Genomic DNA, 16,018 nt, shown 5'->3' on the forward strand with positions numbered 1-16,018 from the left:
GCATTGTGATATGTCATGTTATATCGTAGTCGAGCCTAGTTTATAACTTATTCAAACAACCGTGTTCGACGAACGTTGCATTTTTTGCCGTGTGATTTCCCATTACAATTTCACTGAATTGCTTATATCCTAAATAGTATATTTTGATCGTTTGTTTCACTTTAACCTCGATTGCACCACTTCACCTGGTGAGATTGAAGTGGAACACTTCCCATTTCGAGCTGCGGGGATTCTATAGTCCTTCTTTCGGAGTCAATCGCTAAGTGTCGAGCAAGAGAGTTGTTAACTCTTCTATTTAGGGCGTGTGACCTTTGAACTTCCTTTTCTGGATTTTGCAATTTGCTCATTTCAGGACAATATATTGGGCAGACCGCTCGTCGGAAATTGTAAGTTTGCGTAATGCTTTCTAGGGAAAGCGAACTGCCAGTGGATACCTGAAAATGCTGTGGTCTAAGTTATTTTTGTTTCCGGTTATCTGCTGCTGGGCTCAAAGTAAGTACTAGTTTTCTTTCAGTTTGTTTTTCTCCGATCTAAAATTGTGCGTATCTGTTTTGCAACACAAGAATTAGTCGGCGTCTACATTCCAGAGATGTATCTCGGTCTCGAAGGAAGTTTATTTTAAGGACTAACCAAGAATTAATATGGTTCTAGGAAATTCTGGATTTTGTCATTTTATATGCCAAAAAAAACAGTATTTGTTCCGATTTCATCCTTCGGTACAAAAAGTTTATTGATGAAGAGTGATCTGTTTAATGTGGTCAATATCACTGGATTAGCACGAAAGTTATCTTAATCGAGTAATGTCGATCAATTTTTTATTCCTGTTTCACCTGGGTCTGACTGAGTTAATTCGCCAGTTCACAGCTATAATATTACTTCCTCTTTAGTTCCTTCCGATAGAAAACATTTCATTGTCTTTTTTGGCTGTAGGTCGATGACAACGTTGCAAGAATAATCATCTGCGACCGACGTGCGCCGATTTTCAGGCCTGCTGTTTTTGACTGCTCCCTTTGTTTTCACTGTAAAAACATGTTAAGTTTTATGTCTGTTTGCTAAAATAGAAACCTGCAATTTCACTTCCGCCTCAACTGAAGCCACGTTGCTATAAAAACCGGGTGAAGAGCAGGAGTGCAAAGCTTGTCTCTAGTTCATTTGATCGATTACATAACTTAAGAATATCAAATTCCAGGTCCAGGTCCAGTGTTTTAAACTTTTTCGAAAAAGGTATGCTCGATGTTTAACGTTAAAACGAAAATAGAGCACTAAATGGCCATAAGATTATTTGCTGGTCGCAAGCGCTGTTTAGGCGCTGTTCTTGCTTACCGGCCGCAACTTTCTTTAATGCAATTGCACTCACAACAGTCTAAATTTTTTTGTATCAGGTAAACGTTAAGTTAGTTTTTGATAGGCAACTGCTTCTGCACAAGACCTAACAGTACGGGAGGATGCCACTTTTGGAAAAAACGAGAACAGTGCTTTAAGTTACCAACCATTACAAAGACACCATTTTGAAGGTCATTTTCAAGCAAATAAAATAAAAATGACGGAGAAGCTCACTAACCGTGCGTTTGTTTCATCAGCGTCATTTTCTCGATTTCTGTTTAGTGGTTATAGCACTGAATCGAACATGGGTACAACCATTCTTGCAGTGGAATATTTGTTACATGTAAACCATATAGTGCTCAAAGAAATATCAATCGGTGGCAGAGTGAGTCAATTCTGTTGCTTAAGTGCTGTATTGCTTTGGAACACATAGGAAGTGATTTCTTTCGTTGTTCTCGGTGAGTAATTTGGCCATGAGACGTGCTATACTTTCGGAACAACGGAATGGATTTAGACTTAGGCCAGAGTTTTTGATAGCAAATTTCAAGTTTGAAATTGGATAAATCACGTGGTCCATGCTAATGCTCAGCATGTGACCACTCGGTCAAAGTGGCGCGCCATACTACATGGATTTGTATAAAGCTTTATTGATAGAGTTGATATCCAAAGAAAATGGTAATAAGCATGCTCTGAGGTTTTCACTTCACAAATATGTTGTTAATTCGGTGTTTCTCGACTGCTCTTTTGCATTTTCTTGTTTGTCTCTTATCGAAATTTTTGCAAGGTAGACCCTGTTTTAATAGGGTGTAACTTTTTTGGATTCACTAACTTCAACAGGCAAGGTCCTGTTTTTTCAAGTTTCAAATTTTAAGTAATAGAAGGGAAAATTGCAAATACTGCTTCAGCACTAATACTGTTCTTTTGTTAGAAGAATATAATAGCTCGACAATTCGTCTCTCGTTTGGGTGATTAATCAACGACGAACAAAGCAAGCAAAAATAGCACCTAATTAGTTCGCAGCCCTTTGTGAATAATGAATCGCATACCCCTCATGCGTAACCAGAAATAAGACTAATAGATCGGCTGGCGCCGTCTAGCTCATCGTGCGCCTATTTTTATATTCGTGTCCATTAAATAAAGAGCTGACCTTTAGTAAGGGTAAACTAAAATAAAAATCAAAAGTCCGTTAAAATATTTGAATGATGCAGAAGAGCTGAAAGACAACTTTTTTCTTTTATTAGTTTCATTAATATTTTCAGTCAGTTCTCAATTCTGTGGTGTGTTTCGTTTTTACGACTCGGTAGAGATCAAATACTCTTATTTCAAAGCGGCTCTTCCGGGCGCTGTTCGAAGTGTTCATTTCAAGATTGTTTTCTTCATTAATGCAGTGTGAGTTCGCTTTCAAGATGATATGAAAAGCATTTTCTGGTAAACGTTTTCTGTGGAACGACCTTTTTCTTTCAACAAAGATGTTTTATAGACAGATTAGGCTAACGTGTTTACATCGTAATGTTGCCACCCAATTCAGACCACGTAATGATGCATTTGGGCGGTTACAGCGGTGCAATTTGTCACACGCAACTGATTGCATGGGAGTATAAACAACATCTAAAGTGAATGATTATACGATATGAATTGGGCGGCAACAAGAATGTAAATACGTTAGCCGAATCCGTCTATTTACCCTTTGAAACTCAAAGAAATAATGTTTCGGTAAAACTAATCGTCTGGTTCTTTTGTGGAATCTTATGATAAATACCGCTAGAAATGCTTCAAAATAGTCAAAATAATATCTAAAAAAGGCATAGACCCGTAGGGCGAGTGTAATATTGACGTTTTTGTTAATTTCTTTTAAAATTACTTTTAACATATTTTAAAAGAAGCTCCTTAACATACGTATTGCAAATTGTGTAAAAAGGTACGTCCAAATTACATACTATCTTTTTTCCTAATTATTTACTACTCGACTGTACATACATACACACATACATATTTTTACAATAACTGTCTAATTGGCTCATTTTTATTATCAGTAAGATTGTAGACGGATGAAATTTTAATTTATGCGAAATCAGCTTTCAGCTGTCAAACTGTCAACTTTTTAAACAATGAGATTTTATTGACTTTTTTAAGTAGCCAATCAAAAAGCGAGAAAAGCTATTAACAAAGTTCGCGTCATTTTGAATAAAATCACTAATCCTTGCGGCTCGTGGTTCCACAGCCACTTTGACAATGTTGTGACGTAATTTATCATCAATATGAGGACAGACGCATAAAAAACTGACGTCAATTTTATAAATAGTACATTTATCGTTGCTCCCTAGAATGGGCTTTTTAGCAGCAATGTCACAAATTATTAATTCACTGGTATTTAAATTTAAATAATTGAAAAAATAGAAAACAAATTAATAAATTTATTAGCTTTCATTAGCTAAATACTCCCTTAAAATGCTGTACACCATACTAACCAGTGATATCTACTATACAAGAAACATACAGAAAACAAAAACAAGATTTTTACGAGTCTCTAAAATTATTGAGAGACTTCCAGTTTCCTTCGTAGAATTAAAGTCGGTTGTTTTTCATGTCTGTTGATTGTTTCAATGAACTTTATGTGATTCAATTTGATTGTGATATAAGGCAATGATGGTAAAGAATTCTTTACATGCCTGTGGTAGATAACTTGTTTTCTAGCAATGATATTGTGATTTAAAAGCAGCCAGTTTGACTTTTTGCGTCAATCCAAAACTATGTCGCAGTCATTTTGAGAATCAGTAGCAATGTGTAAGGATTGAATAAACAACAGGCTTCCAGAAGGGTATGCACTTCGACAGGGGTACTAAAGAGATTCATCTGAGATTTTGCAAAGTGCAGATGGTTGATTCGATCACTTTTATTTGGTATATTGATTTATTGGCGTACATTATTCAATTTAGTAAATTCTAAAAAATTATTCTTTTAATGTCCATTATGACAAATGCGGAATTTTATAGATCACTCCCCAGTGAAGATCACCACCATTCTGAAACAAAGTTGCATATTTGTGACCTGTTGAAGGATAGACCTGAACAATCTCTATACGTTTGCAATACAATATCGAGGAGTCAATTGAATCAATAGGAAGAGTATCATCCTTTAAGGTAGCCGAACACAGTTTTCGCGCGCGCTTTTGCTGATGCAATTCAGCGCGCGCACAAGGATTCCAAAAAACAAACATGCCGTCAATACAGCGATCATTTTAATTACTCAACACCCGCACTATCTGCGATATTTTTCTCTATAATCGAACCCAGTATATAGCTGGTTTTCACATGACGTCACTAAAATTCGAACTACAAAACTATTGATCTTCCTGAGATTTTACTTAAATGATGTATAAGAGCTGCTGAAAACTAATATTCATACAAATTTTCGCTCCGAATGGGTTCTTGGTTTTGTGATACACTACGTTTAAATTTCTAAGCTCTTGAGTGACGCGGCATTTACGTGACGGTCTAGAGAGCTGTCATGATGGTTAAAAAAGTGACTTATTTAGGGGAACTTGGCTATCTCAACAGTTCATGTCTTAGAAAAAGTATTGTTTTAATGTTTTAGAGTCTCTCGAGGGATAAATTCACGCTTTTGTAGCAAAACTTAGTGACAGATGTTTCTGTTGGTTTCCGGCCGCCATGTTGGTGCCCATACGGATGGGCACCAGCATGGCATCTCCATACAAATCTCTATAAATTTGGGTAAAAAATTTCTCTGCATATCTCGCATAAGAAAAATTGCTGCGACCAGAATTTTGGCGAGAGTCTTTGCATATTTACCTTCTTTCATTTCTCAGATTCTGGACTTCATCTATTGACCGGTTTTGATTTCTATTTTGATCTATTGTGAATTGCGTGGCACTGAAAACCAGTAATTGATGGCTTTAGTCTTTTATTACAAAGATATGCTAGAAAAGGTAACGAAGCAAAGAACCCAGCAGTTCTCAGCTTTTTCTTTGTTACCGAAAGAACCCAGTTAAATGCAGCGCATGCGTAGTTAGTCAAAAAACTGCGATTGAATGAAAATTGCACTCTCGGAAATACGCCTATTACTCGAAAACCACTCATTAGAATTTCACGAAATTTGGCACGAAAATACTTACAAATAAGTAACTGGAGTATTGAAAATAATTGAACTTTAACAAAGGAAATTCTAGATATTCCAGTGAACCTTCAACAAAGGATAATTAAAGATTTCTCTGTTAAATTATTAGCAAAATGGTGTTAACTTGTGAGAATCGTTACAAGCTTGTTGCATGCAAATTATAAAGAAAATCTAATGACTAGATTTTCTATAAATAAACAAAACCGATTTTAAAGGCCTGTTTATATTTATTCATGTTGCCATGGCAACGGCGCATACGTTAGCTTAACCATCAAAAAACCAAAGTTTGTGTTGTTAACGTGCTTGCTGCCATTTTTGGCGACCGAGGGATCAAGGGTTTTAGAGAAAAAGGTGAATGAACACAGGTATCAAAAACTGTGTTCAGCCACCTTAAATATAGAGTGTAGTTAGGCTTAGTATACCGAGAGTTAAATGAAGTGTGTAAGAATCTTCTTTGTAGTTGATGAGCTTTTTCTACTTGAATGAAAAAAAAGGAACTAGCAGTAACTAATAAAAATTAACATGTAGCCCATCTACCTTCAGAACAGTCCAAAATTTGAGGCTACCAGGCTTAATTTTTGCTGGACAAAACGGATTTAACGCACTTTTTCTATAGAAATTGAGACGACAGGTGGGTAGCACTAAAACTGCAATGCAAGAGAAACTTGGCACTGTAATCTTTAGAAAAAAGGAGAGCATTTGCTTCCAATGGCTAACGCAATCTTCCGAGTTATTTTTATGACACATGATCCGTATCGATTATGGTTTGAACGTGAGGTATTAGTGCTCAGAAGCTATTGTTTTCTTGCTATATTTGACACGTTATGAAAATAGAGAGGGAGTATTACCTGCTAATATAAGGGCTTACAAGGTTAAAAAAGTGTAGACAGAGGATTCAGACTACGAGGCATATAAAACAGAAAGAAAATCATTTCTGGGCAAATTTAAAAGACTTTTATTTTTGAAAAGATAGTATTTTGCAAAATGTGGGGTTTTGGAAATTTTGAGTTTACTAGCCGGATGATCAATCAAGTGTTTCCTTTTTCGAAACACAGTAGCATTTGCTCTACTGTCCGCCTAATGTTACCTCAATTTACGGTACATGTACATTTTTTGTTAAACTATTTCGTGAAAAATAAGGAAATATCTGTAAATATTGGAAACAGGTTTTTTTATAGAAAGGCCCGTTTGGCATCGTTAGCAGTTATCTCAGCATCAAACATGAATTAAACAAATCGAAAAGTTTTGCCAGAGTCACTGACCTTAAAACCCTATAAAAATATTGCTTTTTGTTGGGGGTATTGATGGCGGAATGGTTTTCATCCCTGAAGATAGTTACACCTGCACTAATTTCAATAACTTAGGATTTTACTTTTTAAAGTTTTAAAGGAAGGCGAAGAGAATCTGTTTTTGGACGGGAACAGTCTGTACACTGCATTGCACTGCATTCAGGGAAATGCACATCAGGTCACGTAGCTGCACTAAACAATATCTTGCAAAGTATATTTACCTTTCCTGTGATCCTGTCAGTTTTGCTTTTTGTCCTGTTTTTTCTATATTTTGAATCGCAATTCTCATATTTACAAACATTTGCAGGATTCAGAGTATTGTTAGCGTCTATGTTTTTTCATTTTGGACTCGGCATCTACTAGCCAGCTTCCAACTTAAAAAGAAAGAATCCGTCCATGTCGAATGGGAACGCTCAGCTCTGAACAAACAACTTAAACATGTTAATTTATGTCTCATTATTTAGTCTTTCTTGTTTAATCTTGCAACCTCTGGTCATTACATTATATTTTCTCAGTCGGTTTCCTTTCCTATTCACGTCTATTGTAATTCGCTTTTTCGTTCACTTCTTCAGTATTGCTCTTCAGTATTATCACGTTTGTTCGATTTTTCTTTGTTATCTACTGTTTTAGTCACATATTGTCAACACCCTTGAACTGTTCAGTCCAAAACATGTTTTTAAACTCAGACTAAGTTTACCGCTTTGTTTCTACCGCAAGCTCAAAAGATCACAGGCAGAAAAATATACGGATTCGAAAGAAAATCTTTTAAAAGGCAAAACCCTCCGGATTCAAGAGTTTTTCGGATTCACAGTTCCCACTTTAAATTCTCCATCCAAAATCTCCGGAGACACAACCAAACTGGGAAGTTGTTATTTCGGATTCGTCCACTTGTGTGTAAACGACAAAATCAATCCAGTGCTAAAACGTCCCGGATTCGTCATGAATTCGGAGCAATTTCCTCTGGTGTAAACCTATTCTCAAAAGTTGTGTCGTTTTTCTTAATTGTTTAGCAACCACCTCTGTATTTTGATAAAGTGTAATCTAAAAACTTGCAGTCTAGTCTAAAAGGACAGAGCAACGTTAACTGGAACGTCACTGAACAAAAGAATTAATAAGCAGAACAATGGCTGTGCACGTGCGTTATAATTCTTCGTACAATTTTTGGCGTCCACTTAGACGAAAACGTGAAATGACCAAATTTTGCGTTGTCTGAAGAACGTGAACCACGACGACTAATTTTTTAAATTTTTATTTCAAATTTTTTCGCTGTGTTCCAGATTTAGTTTTGCGATAGTAAACAAAGTAAATGCGATAAACAAAGTAAAAGTATCGCGAGATTCGTAGGGAAAATACAAATTCATCTTTTAATCGACGTTGTCCTCGGCGTCGCCGTCGTAGTTTCGTAAACTCCCTAATCTCTGGAAAAAATACGTTTATCCGGAACCACATATATTCTTAATACGAAGTCTCCTTGCACCGATATATAAACTTGACCTGATTTCTCGACAAATTAATCTCCAGTGTACATTGTGCGTTGCATAGACACAGTTGGTACCTGAGACGCAGGTATTCACATTGTGACAAGGCACGAAGCGAGACTGATTGAAAGAAAGTGAAAAACAGAGCAAATTTCCAACCTTAATAATCCGGTCATGTTGTATGCTGTGGATAGCAGTTTACTAAGTCCAAAGCAAATCTGAAAAAACAAGAGATTCTGGCTTAGAGGTACAAAATAAGATAAAAGCCGTTGTTACTGCTCACTTGTCATGTGCTTATTCAGGCCCCATCAGCGTAACAAGTTCTTTGGGGACATTAGAACAAGCAAGTACCACCGAAGCGTCAGCCATTGTGCCCACACCGACAGCTGTATCAGGTAAATTTGTCTTGTCTTTCTTTTGTCTATGCATAAGCTATTTCTATTTTCTCTCGCTTACCTATTATCCAGGCAGAAAAGTCGAAGAAAGGTCTCTAAGGCCCAGTTCAAACTTTGAACTTTACCTGTACGGAGCCTAATGTAGCTGTTAGGTACATGTAAAGTTCGAAATCTGAATCAGATACGATCGACACATTTGTATTTGGGTCGACCTTGTTGTTCTATTCGATTGCGCCAGTCGAATAGGACGGCCAACGTTCGACTTCGATTCAGGCGTTGAAGTTTACATGTGCAGATTCTAATGCATACATTAGAGACTCATTACATGCATGAAAATTATAATAGCGGAGCTCCGGCGGCCAAAAGTGCGGTCATGCGGAGCCCCATACCTATATAGGAGAGAAAAGGAAACCCATAAGTTGATTTTCTCATGGTTTTCATGGCTAGCGGTATTGCTCGTGGGGAGTACCCGCGACGGTGACGGGGTTGCGCAAGATGGCGGCCATACTCCAGCTAATAGGTTGACAGAGACATGCACTCTTCGTTTATACCGTCCTTTTTTGATATTGGACATATGTTATGGTCGATTGACCCCTGTCTAAACAAGTTATCTTTCGACCGGTATCACGTGACTATATCGCTGGCTCAAGTTTAGAACTCATCGAGGCCACGTGTTTTTTTGGAGTTGACCGCTGACCAAGTACTGGTTTTTCGATTGGATAGCGGGCTCCTGTCGGGTTAACTTGTTGTAAACAGGGCCACGTTTATGGAACGCCAGAACTGTCTTATGATACTTTTTTTATTATATTGGGTGGTTATGTCATTATATTTAGTACTTATGTTATTATATTCGGTGATTAACTCATTATACTCGATGCTTATTCCATTATACTCGGTGCTTATGTCTTTATATGCGGTGCTGTCTTCATTATATTCGGCGCTTATTCCATCATATTCGGTGCTTATTCCATTATATTCGGTGCTTCCGTCGTTATATTCGATGCTTTCTTCGTTATATTAGATGCTTTTTCATTATATTCGGTGCTGTTTTTATTATATTCGGTGCTTTCTTCGTTATATTCGGTTCTAACTTTGTTGGTGTTTTCTTCATTATTAAGGGTGCTAACACTATTATATTCGGTGCTCTCTTCCTTATATTCGGTGCAAAGGCCATTATATTCGGTACTTCCTTGTTCGGTGATTACTTCATTATATTCGGTGCTTTCTTCGATATGATCGTCACCAGTCTTCGCAAGGGACCATACAATTTGTAGGTAGTCTAGGGAAAGCCGGGAAAAACGGGTGTCACGAAAACTCAGACTCCGAAAACTCAGACCCCTCGAAATTAAAAACTCAATTGTTATCACCTGAATTGCTCTATGGCCACAATGGGGCGAGATGTTTATCTTCTCCGGTTTATGTTGTCGCGTCGATCAAACGGTGAAAAACAAATATTTAACTTCTCAGGTTTATCGCTGTCGCGTCGGTCAAACAGTGAAGAACTAACAAGGTTTAGAACAGCAGCCAACACTGTTTTTCAAAACAGACCTTTTTTATGCAATGGTATGCAGCAAAAAAATATGTTGTTCTCTGAAACATACTCGTTTGATCGCAATCTGCTTTTTGACTTTATGTGCGTTGCGTGACTGTCGGCACGTAAAAAGTCAACACGTAAAAAGCACGTGAAGGTCGAACCGATTGAACCGCCATGTCTGGTCTCGAAATGTGAGTGAACGAAAATTGAAAACTGGCGCGAAGGCCCCGCCACGAGGCAGATTTAATAATTAACTAATCCAGGCGGTATGAAAAAAAGAAAAAAAAAAAAAAAAAAGTAGAAGTGTTTAGTTTGAAACTTACTGTTTCCTGTAAGAAATATTCACTATTCCCGTTATAAGTTGGAACGCAAACATGGCTATCTCTATGTACTTTTTTTTTCTTTTTTTTTTTTCCTCAATTTTGTTAATTTCTGCGGGTTACGTGCCGACAGTCACGCAACGCACATAAAGTCAAAAAGCAGATTGCGATCAAACGAGTATGTTTCAGAGAACAACATATTTTTTTGCTGCATACCATTGCATAAAAAAGGTCTGTTTTGAAAAACAGTGTTGGCTGCTGTTCTAAACCTTGTTAGTTCTTCACTGTTTGACCGACGCGACAGCGATAAACCTGAGAAGTTAAATATTTGTTTTTCACCGTTTGATCGACGCGACAACATAAACCGGAGAAGATAAACATCTCGCCCCATTGTGGCCATAATGCAATTCAGGTGATAACAATTGAGTTTTTAATTTCGAGGGGTCTGAGTTTTCGGGGTCTGAGTTTTCGGGGTCTGAGTTTTCGGGGTCTGAGTTTTCGGGGTCTGAGGTTTCGGGGTCTGAGTTTTCGTGACACCCGTTTTTCCCGGCTTTCCCTAGACTACCTCCAAATTGTATGGCCCCTTGCGAAGACTGGTGACGATCATATCGAAGAAAGCACCGAATATAATGGCCTTTGCACCGAATATAAGGAAGAGAGCACCGTATATAATAGTGTTAGCACCCTTAATAATGAAGAAAACACCAAACGAAGTTAGAACCGAATATAACGAAGAAAGCACCGAATATAATAAAAACAGCACCGAATATAATGAAAAAAGCGCCTAATATAACGAAGAAAGTACCGAATATAACGAGGGAAGCACCGAATATAATGGAATAAGCACCGAATATAATGAAGACAGCACCGCATATAAAGACATAAGCACCGAGTATAATGGAATAAGCACCGAGTATAATGAGTTAATCACCGAATATAATAACATAAGTACTAAATATAATGACATAACCACCCAATATGATAAAAAAAAGTATCATAAGACAGTTCTGGCGTTCCGTACAGGTTGTCCAGAATCCGGTTAATGCTAACCCAGGGCTATAAAAGTCAACCGAAGTGTAAATTTTTCTTGTATACAAATGTTTCTCACGGTTTTGTTTTGTTCATTTTGAGGACCTTGAGATTATTCAAACTCAAAACAGAAGGCCAAACAACATCAACAAAAAGCGTCACCATAAAGTTAGAGAACTCAAATCAAAATTCTCGCTTATCCTGGGTCACCTTAATCAGGCTTTGAACAACCCTATTATACTTAAAATCTACACCTTGAAGTAAGGTGTCTTGCGCAAAAGAGGATGGCGGGAAAGGAGAGACTTGTTCGTCATCCTTCAAAACAGTGTTTCTGTCCAACCACTGACAGGATCGAGGGAGAGTCGTAATGCTATCCTGTTGAAAATCAATACTGGTCTACTTAAGGTGGCTCCCTGGAGTATTTACGAACACCCTCCCTATAGAGCGCGAGTTAGAAAGGGAAACTTAGTTAATCTCTCTTAAAGTATTCCCTGTAGAGATTTACCAGTATGGGTATTGTTATAATAAGGCCTTTTTGTTGATTGTCAATTTTGGTTTAAGGCCGTTACCATGGCAACATCTCATCTAACGACAGGCTGATATATTCCTCAGTTTGGCCTAAACTCCTTAATATTTTTACTTTCCTTTGGTGAAATTTTTTCATACACTGCCACATCACGGAAATGATACTGCCTGGCATTTTGAATCGGTAAAAATTCAAGGTTGTTCGAACAGTTTTTCCAATACTCTGTAATTTGTCATTCTTCTAAATATATTAGATTAGCTCTGACAGATTTTAACAAAAATAGGGTATTTTATAGGAATTGTATGTCGTTACAACTTAGCCATATTTTAAACAAATTCACCGAAGAAAACGCGAGAAAATTCACTGTGCGTTTTGCTTTTTGTGCTCATGTTGACGTCATAAAATATCGAAAAGACGTTTTTCTTTGAGCGTGCGCAGATTACTTGAAGTTTCATCCTATGCGCGCGTGCAATCGTAAAACTATAGGCAGCCACCTTAATAAAAACTCTCTTTTTCTGGATCGGAAATCAAGAAATAGCTACAGGACACATTTCTGGTATTTTGAAAAAAACTGTGACCAAAATAGCGTTTACCATTTGGACTATTCACCATTAAGTGGCAGTCCCGCTAAAAGCGGTCCACTCGACCTCAGGACCAAAAATAATTTTCCTTCATTTTTTGTCAGTGAAAAGGGTTTGACACGTATATATAAAAAAGCAATTTATTATTTTCCAATTCCTTATTTTTGCTTTGCTACGAGCCAAAATTGAATTTTGGCCGAACTGAGGTTGCCGACCGTGATCAGAAAGGGAAAATTCACCGATTTTGTGAAGCGTGCTACGTCGCCTAAACTGCAGCTCACGGAATGTCGTTTTCATACGAATTTTAAGGTACATTCATTACTTTGACTGACGAAATATGGAAACTTTTCGAAAAATTCTAAGCTTACCAGCGAGGCTGGAAGACACCCTTCTCCGAGGCCTTTGATCACCTACTAAAATTTAGCCAAATTTGACGGGGAAAATCTCAAAAGTTGGGGCTAAATGAAGCCTAAAAAGCACATCACAGTAAATTTCATACCTTAATAAACCGTTCTATAAGTTCAAACCGGTGGGTTTGGATTGCACGCGAGAACAGATTAAAATCTGCCACAGTCAGTGCGTTTACATAGCTATCGCTCGTGTCAAAGCTCATTTGCATAACCCTAGCACCCGGCGAAAATACATCTTCTTCCGTTCAGGTTCGTTTGTTGACCCTCTGAATAGTGGCAAATAGCTTCCTTTAATACTTGTGTACACTCTAGATCCAGTTTTGAGGTGAAGGTTGCGTTAAAGTTGATCGATTCTCAAGACTTGCGAGACTCCAAAAGTAAATAATGGCACCGGTCTGCAGAAATTGACCGTAGCCGTCGTCCTGACCCTTCAATAAATTCTGCCGCAGAGGTAGCACTAGGAGAAGAAGAAAATCGTAAGTTTTCATTTACCGTTTAATGGCAACTGAATCCTGTACTACCGCCAAGACTACTGGGAGCTTGGGGGCTATATGCCCGAATTTGAAAAACAACAACAACGAACACTTGCCGGTTGCATCGCTGGGAAATGAACGTGAATGAACACGACACGCTTGAATGGAACTATGTTTTGCGCTGAATGATGGGCTTTACTTCTGTTTTATGCTTGATGCTTGTCTTTTAGTATCTTGCACAGCGCATAAAATAAACTTCGGGATCCGTTTATCGGGCCGTTTATACAACGAAAGCTGCACCAGCTTCGTCAAAATGTCACACAAGTTCATGTAACGTGACCAATTACCCGGGAGGGAGGTACCCCCTTATATGGGCTATATAGGTATCTGTATGTGAGGCCCCAAAGGGTAGGGTTTTTCAGCCGTTTGGGTCATAAATAGGGTATCGATTTTGGCCATTTTGGTTATAAATTGGGTATGGTTTTAGCACTCTAGTCTTGAATTGGGTATGTTTCTTAGCAGAAGCTACTTTTTCATCATTATCAATAAGACCTTCAACAAAAGCCCTTCATAACGTATGTTTAGGGCAACTCTGTCAGCCGCAACGGTCATAAATAGGCTATCGAATTTTTGGTGAGGTCGTAAATTGGGTAGCAAAAAACGCAGATTTTGGTCATAAAGAGGGTAAGGGTTTTGGGAAGCGGGCCACACACCCCCACTCAACTTTTCTGGAAGTACCACCCCCCCCCCCCTCCGGGCCAATTACCAGGGGCAGAGGGCAAACCCCTACCCCGCGCGCGCCGATCATTAGATTTGGCAAGATTTTCTCATTTCAATATTGATAATGAAAAAGCCACCCATTAATTTTTTGGACTAGTGCAATCTTTTCAGTATGACCGAACGACGACAATCATGGCACCTTTTCAATTTCTATCTACCTTTCCTCGGAAAATATAAGGAGTTGCTAATACATGAGGGCGGAGGAAGCAGACATGGACCTAAAATTCACTTTTCCTTTCCCGTTATTAGCCGTTCGTATTTCATAGAAAACACAATGGAAGAAAATCAAAAGATGGGACCAAGAAACCTTCCAAAAAACGTCCATATCGAAGCGCGTGCAGATGTTGAGAGGCCGATTTCTCACTTTGTGTTTATAGGACTACTACCCTTCCCATTTTTTCTGACGACACCAGAATTATTGGCCATAAAAATAGTTTCTCTTTGATTTCTCCGCCTCGCGAAACATGTATTTAAGTAATGGGACATGCACTTTTACTGGTATGGGAATCAAGCGTTGGTGCCCGGGAAGTACTCCCTTATATAGGCTATGTAGGTATGGTCGGTCCCAAAGGGTCTGGTTTTTGAGCCGTTTTTGTCATAAATGGGGTATAATTATCAACTTCTTTCAACAGCAGAAGGGACGGCGGAGCCAGGGGAGCTGGGAGGGGGCTTTATCCACCCCAATTTCAAGCAAAAAATACTTGAAATAATAATTTTACAAATATCTTTAGACCCCCTACAAGTAAGCGCCTATGGCGCTCGCTTGTAAGCCCCTCCCCCCCAATTCAAAATACCCTCCTCCATCTCTGAGCAGGACCCCTTGATTTTAAACGATAAGCTCCGACCATGGGATTCAATATCACGATGCTCAAGGCCATGTGAGATCTTTTTGAAATTCCCCTCAAAGCCAGAGAGCGAAAGTCTTTTTTATGAACTTGTAAGCTAAAGGACATGGTGAAAGAATGCTATAAATAGATTCAGTAGCTCGTCAATCCCAGTGCAGCGTCGACAAGTCACAGTGTAACTGTCACCAAGCCTTTTCTGTTGTAAAATCAAAAAGAAAAAAAAAAAACAGAAAAAACGTACGGCCAGTGGTGTGTGCTGGCTGAACTACGGGCGAAAGGGCTCAATTGCATCTTTTGTTTAATTGCTGCTAGGTCCTATTCAGCGATGGTTATGAATATAAGTCTGTATTCACACTACTTTTAATTCGGATATGTTAATGCTCGCGATACATAATATATGTAGAAATGTTATCAAATATGTATTTTCTCTCGGCTATTATGATTTTTACAGACACCATGAGGATGTAACACTGAATAATAATAATAATGATAATAATAATAATAATAATAATAATAAAAAAGGAGTGTTTATTGTGACAAAAACTAGAGCTACAAGTAAGAGCGAGAGCTTACAAGCAAGAGCTTACAAGTAATAATAATAATAATAATAATAATAATCGAATATTTCCTCAGGATAACCCTTCAGTACAAAATACTGTTATCAACGGGGTCCTGCTAAGAATTAAAAACTAATAAACAAGAATTATTAAGATATATAAAATAAGATACATATTAAAAACCGTTAAAAATACAATAGAAATTACAAGTAATAATCGTCTAAGGCTTTCCTAAATAAAACTCTAGAATTAATGTTTCTTAAACTTAAAGGCAATAAATTAAAAATCGAGGCACCTAAAAAATAAAAGCTACGGCGTGCAAAATCCAGTCTGACTTTTGGTAG

At 37.9% G+C, this 16,018-nt stretch overlaps 1 long non-coding RNA gene and 1 pseudogene across 2 annotated transcripts in view; one reads left to right on the forward strand and one right to left on the reverse strand.

Moving 5' to 3' along the window:
* Positions 1–361: 361 nt before the first annotated feature.
* Positions 362–16,018, forward strand: part of LOC145484699 (uncharacterized) — a 123,809-nt pseudogene continuing 108,152 nt past the window's right edge. Inside the window, exons 1-2 of the transcript XR_014049061.1 lie at positions 362–492; positions 8,527–8,619. The product of XR_014049061.1 is annotated as an uncharacterized LOC145484699 (transcript). The remainder of the gene's footprint in view (positions 493–8,526; positions 8,620–16,018) is intronic.
* On the reverse strand, positions 9,327–11,501 carry LOC145484894 (uncharacterized). Its single transcript, XR_014049098.1, has 2 exons — positions 10,221–11,501; positions 9,327–9,939 (listed from the first exon to the last, which is right to left on the reverse strand). It is a non-coding gene; the product is annotated as an uncharacterized LOC145484894 (long non-coding RNA).

Source organism: Orbicella franksi, chromosome 4, assembly GCF_964199315.1.
Source record: "Orbicella franksi chromosome 4, jaOrbFran1.1, whole genome shotgun sequence".
Classification (NCBI taxonomy): domain Eukaryota; kingdom Metazoa; phylum Cnidaria; class Anthozoa; order Scleractinia; family Merulinidae; genus Orbicella; species Orbicella franksi.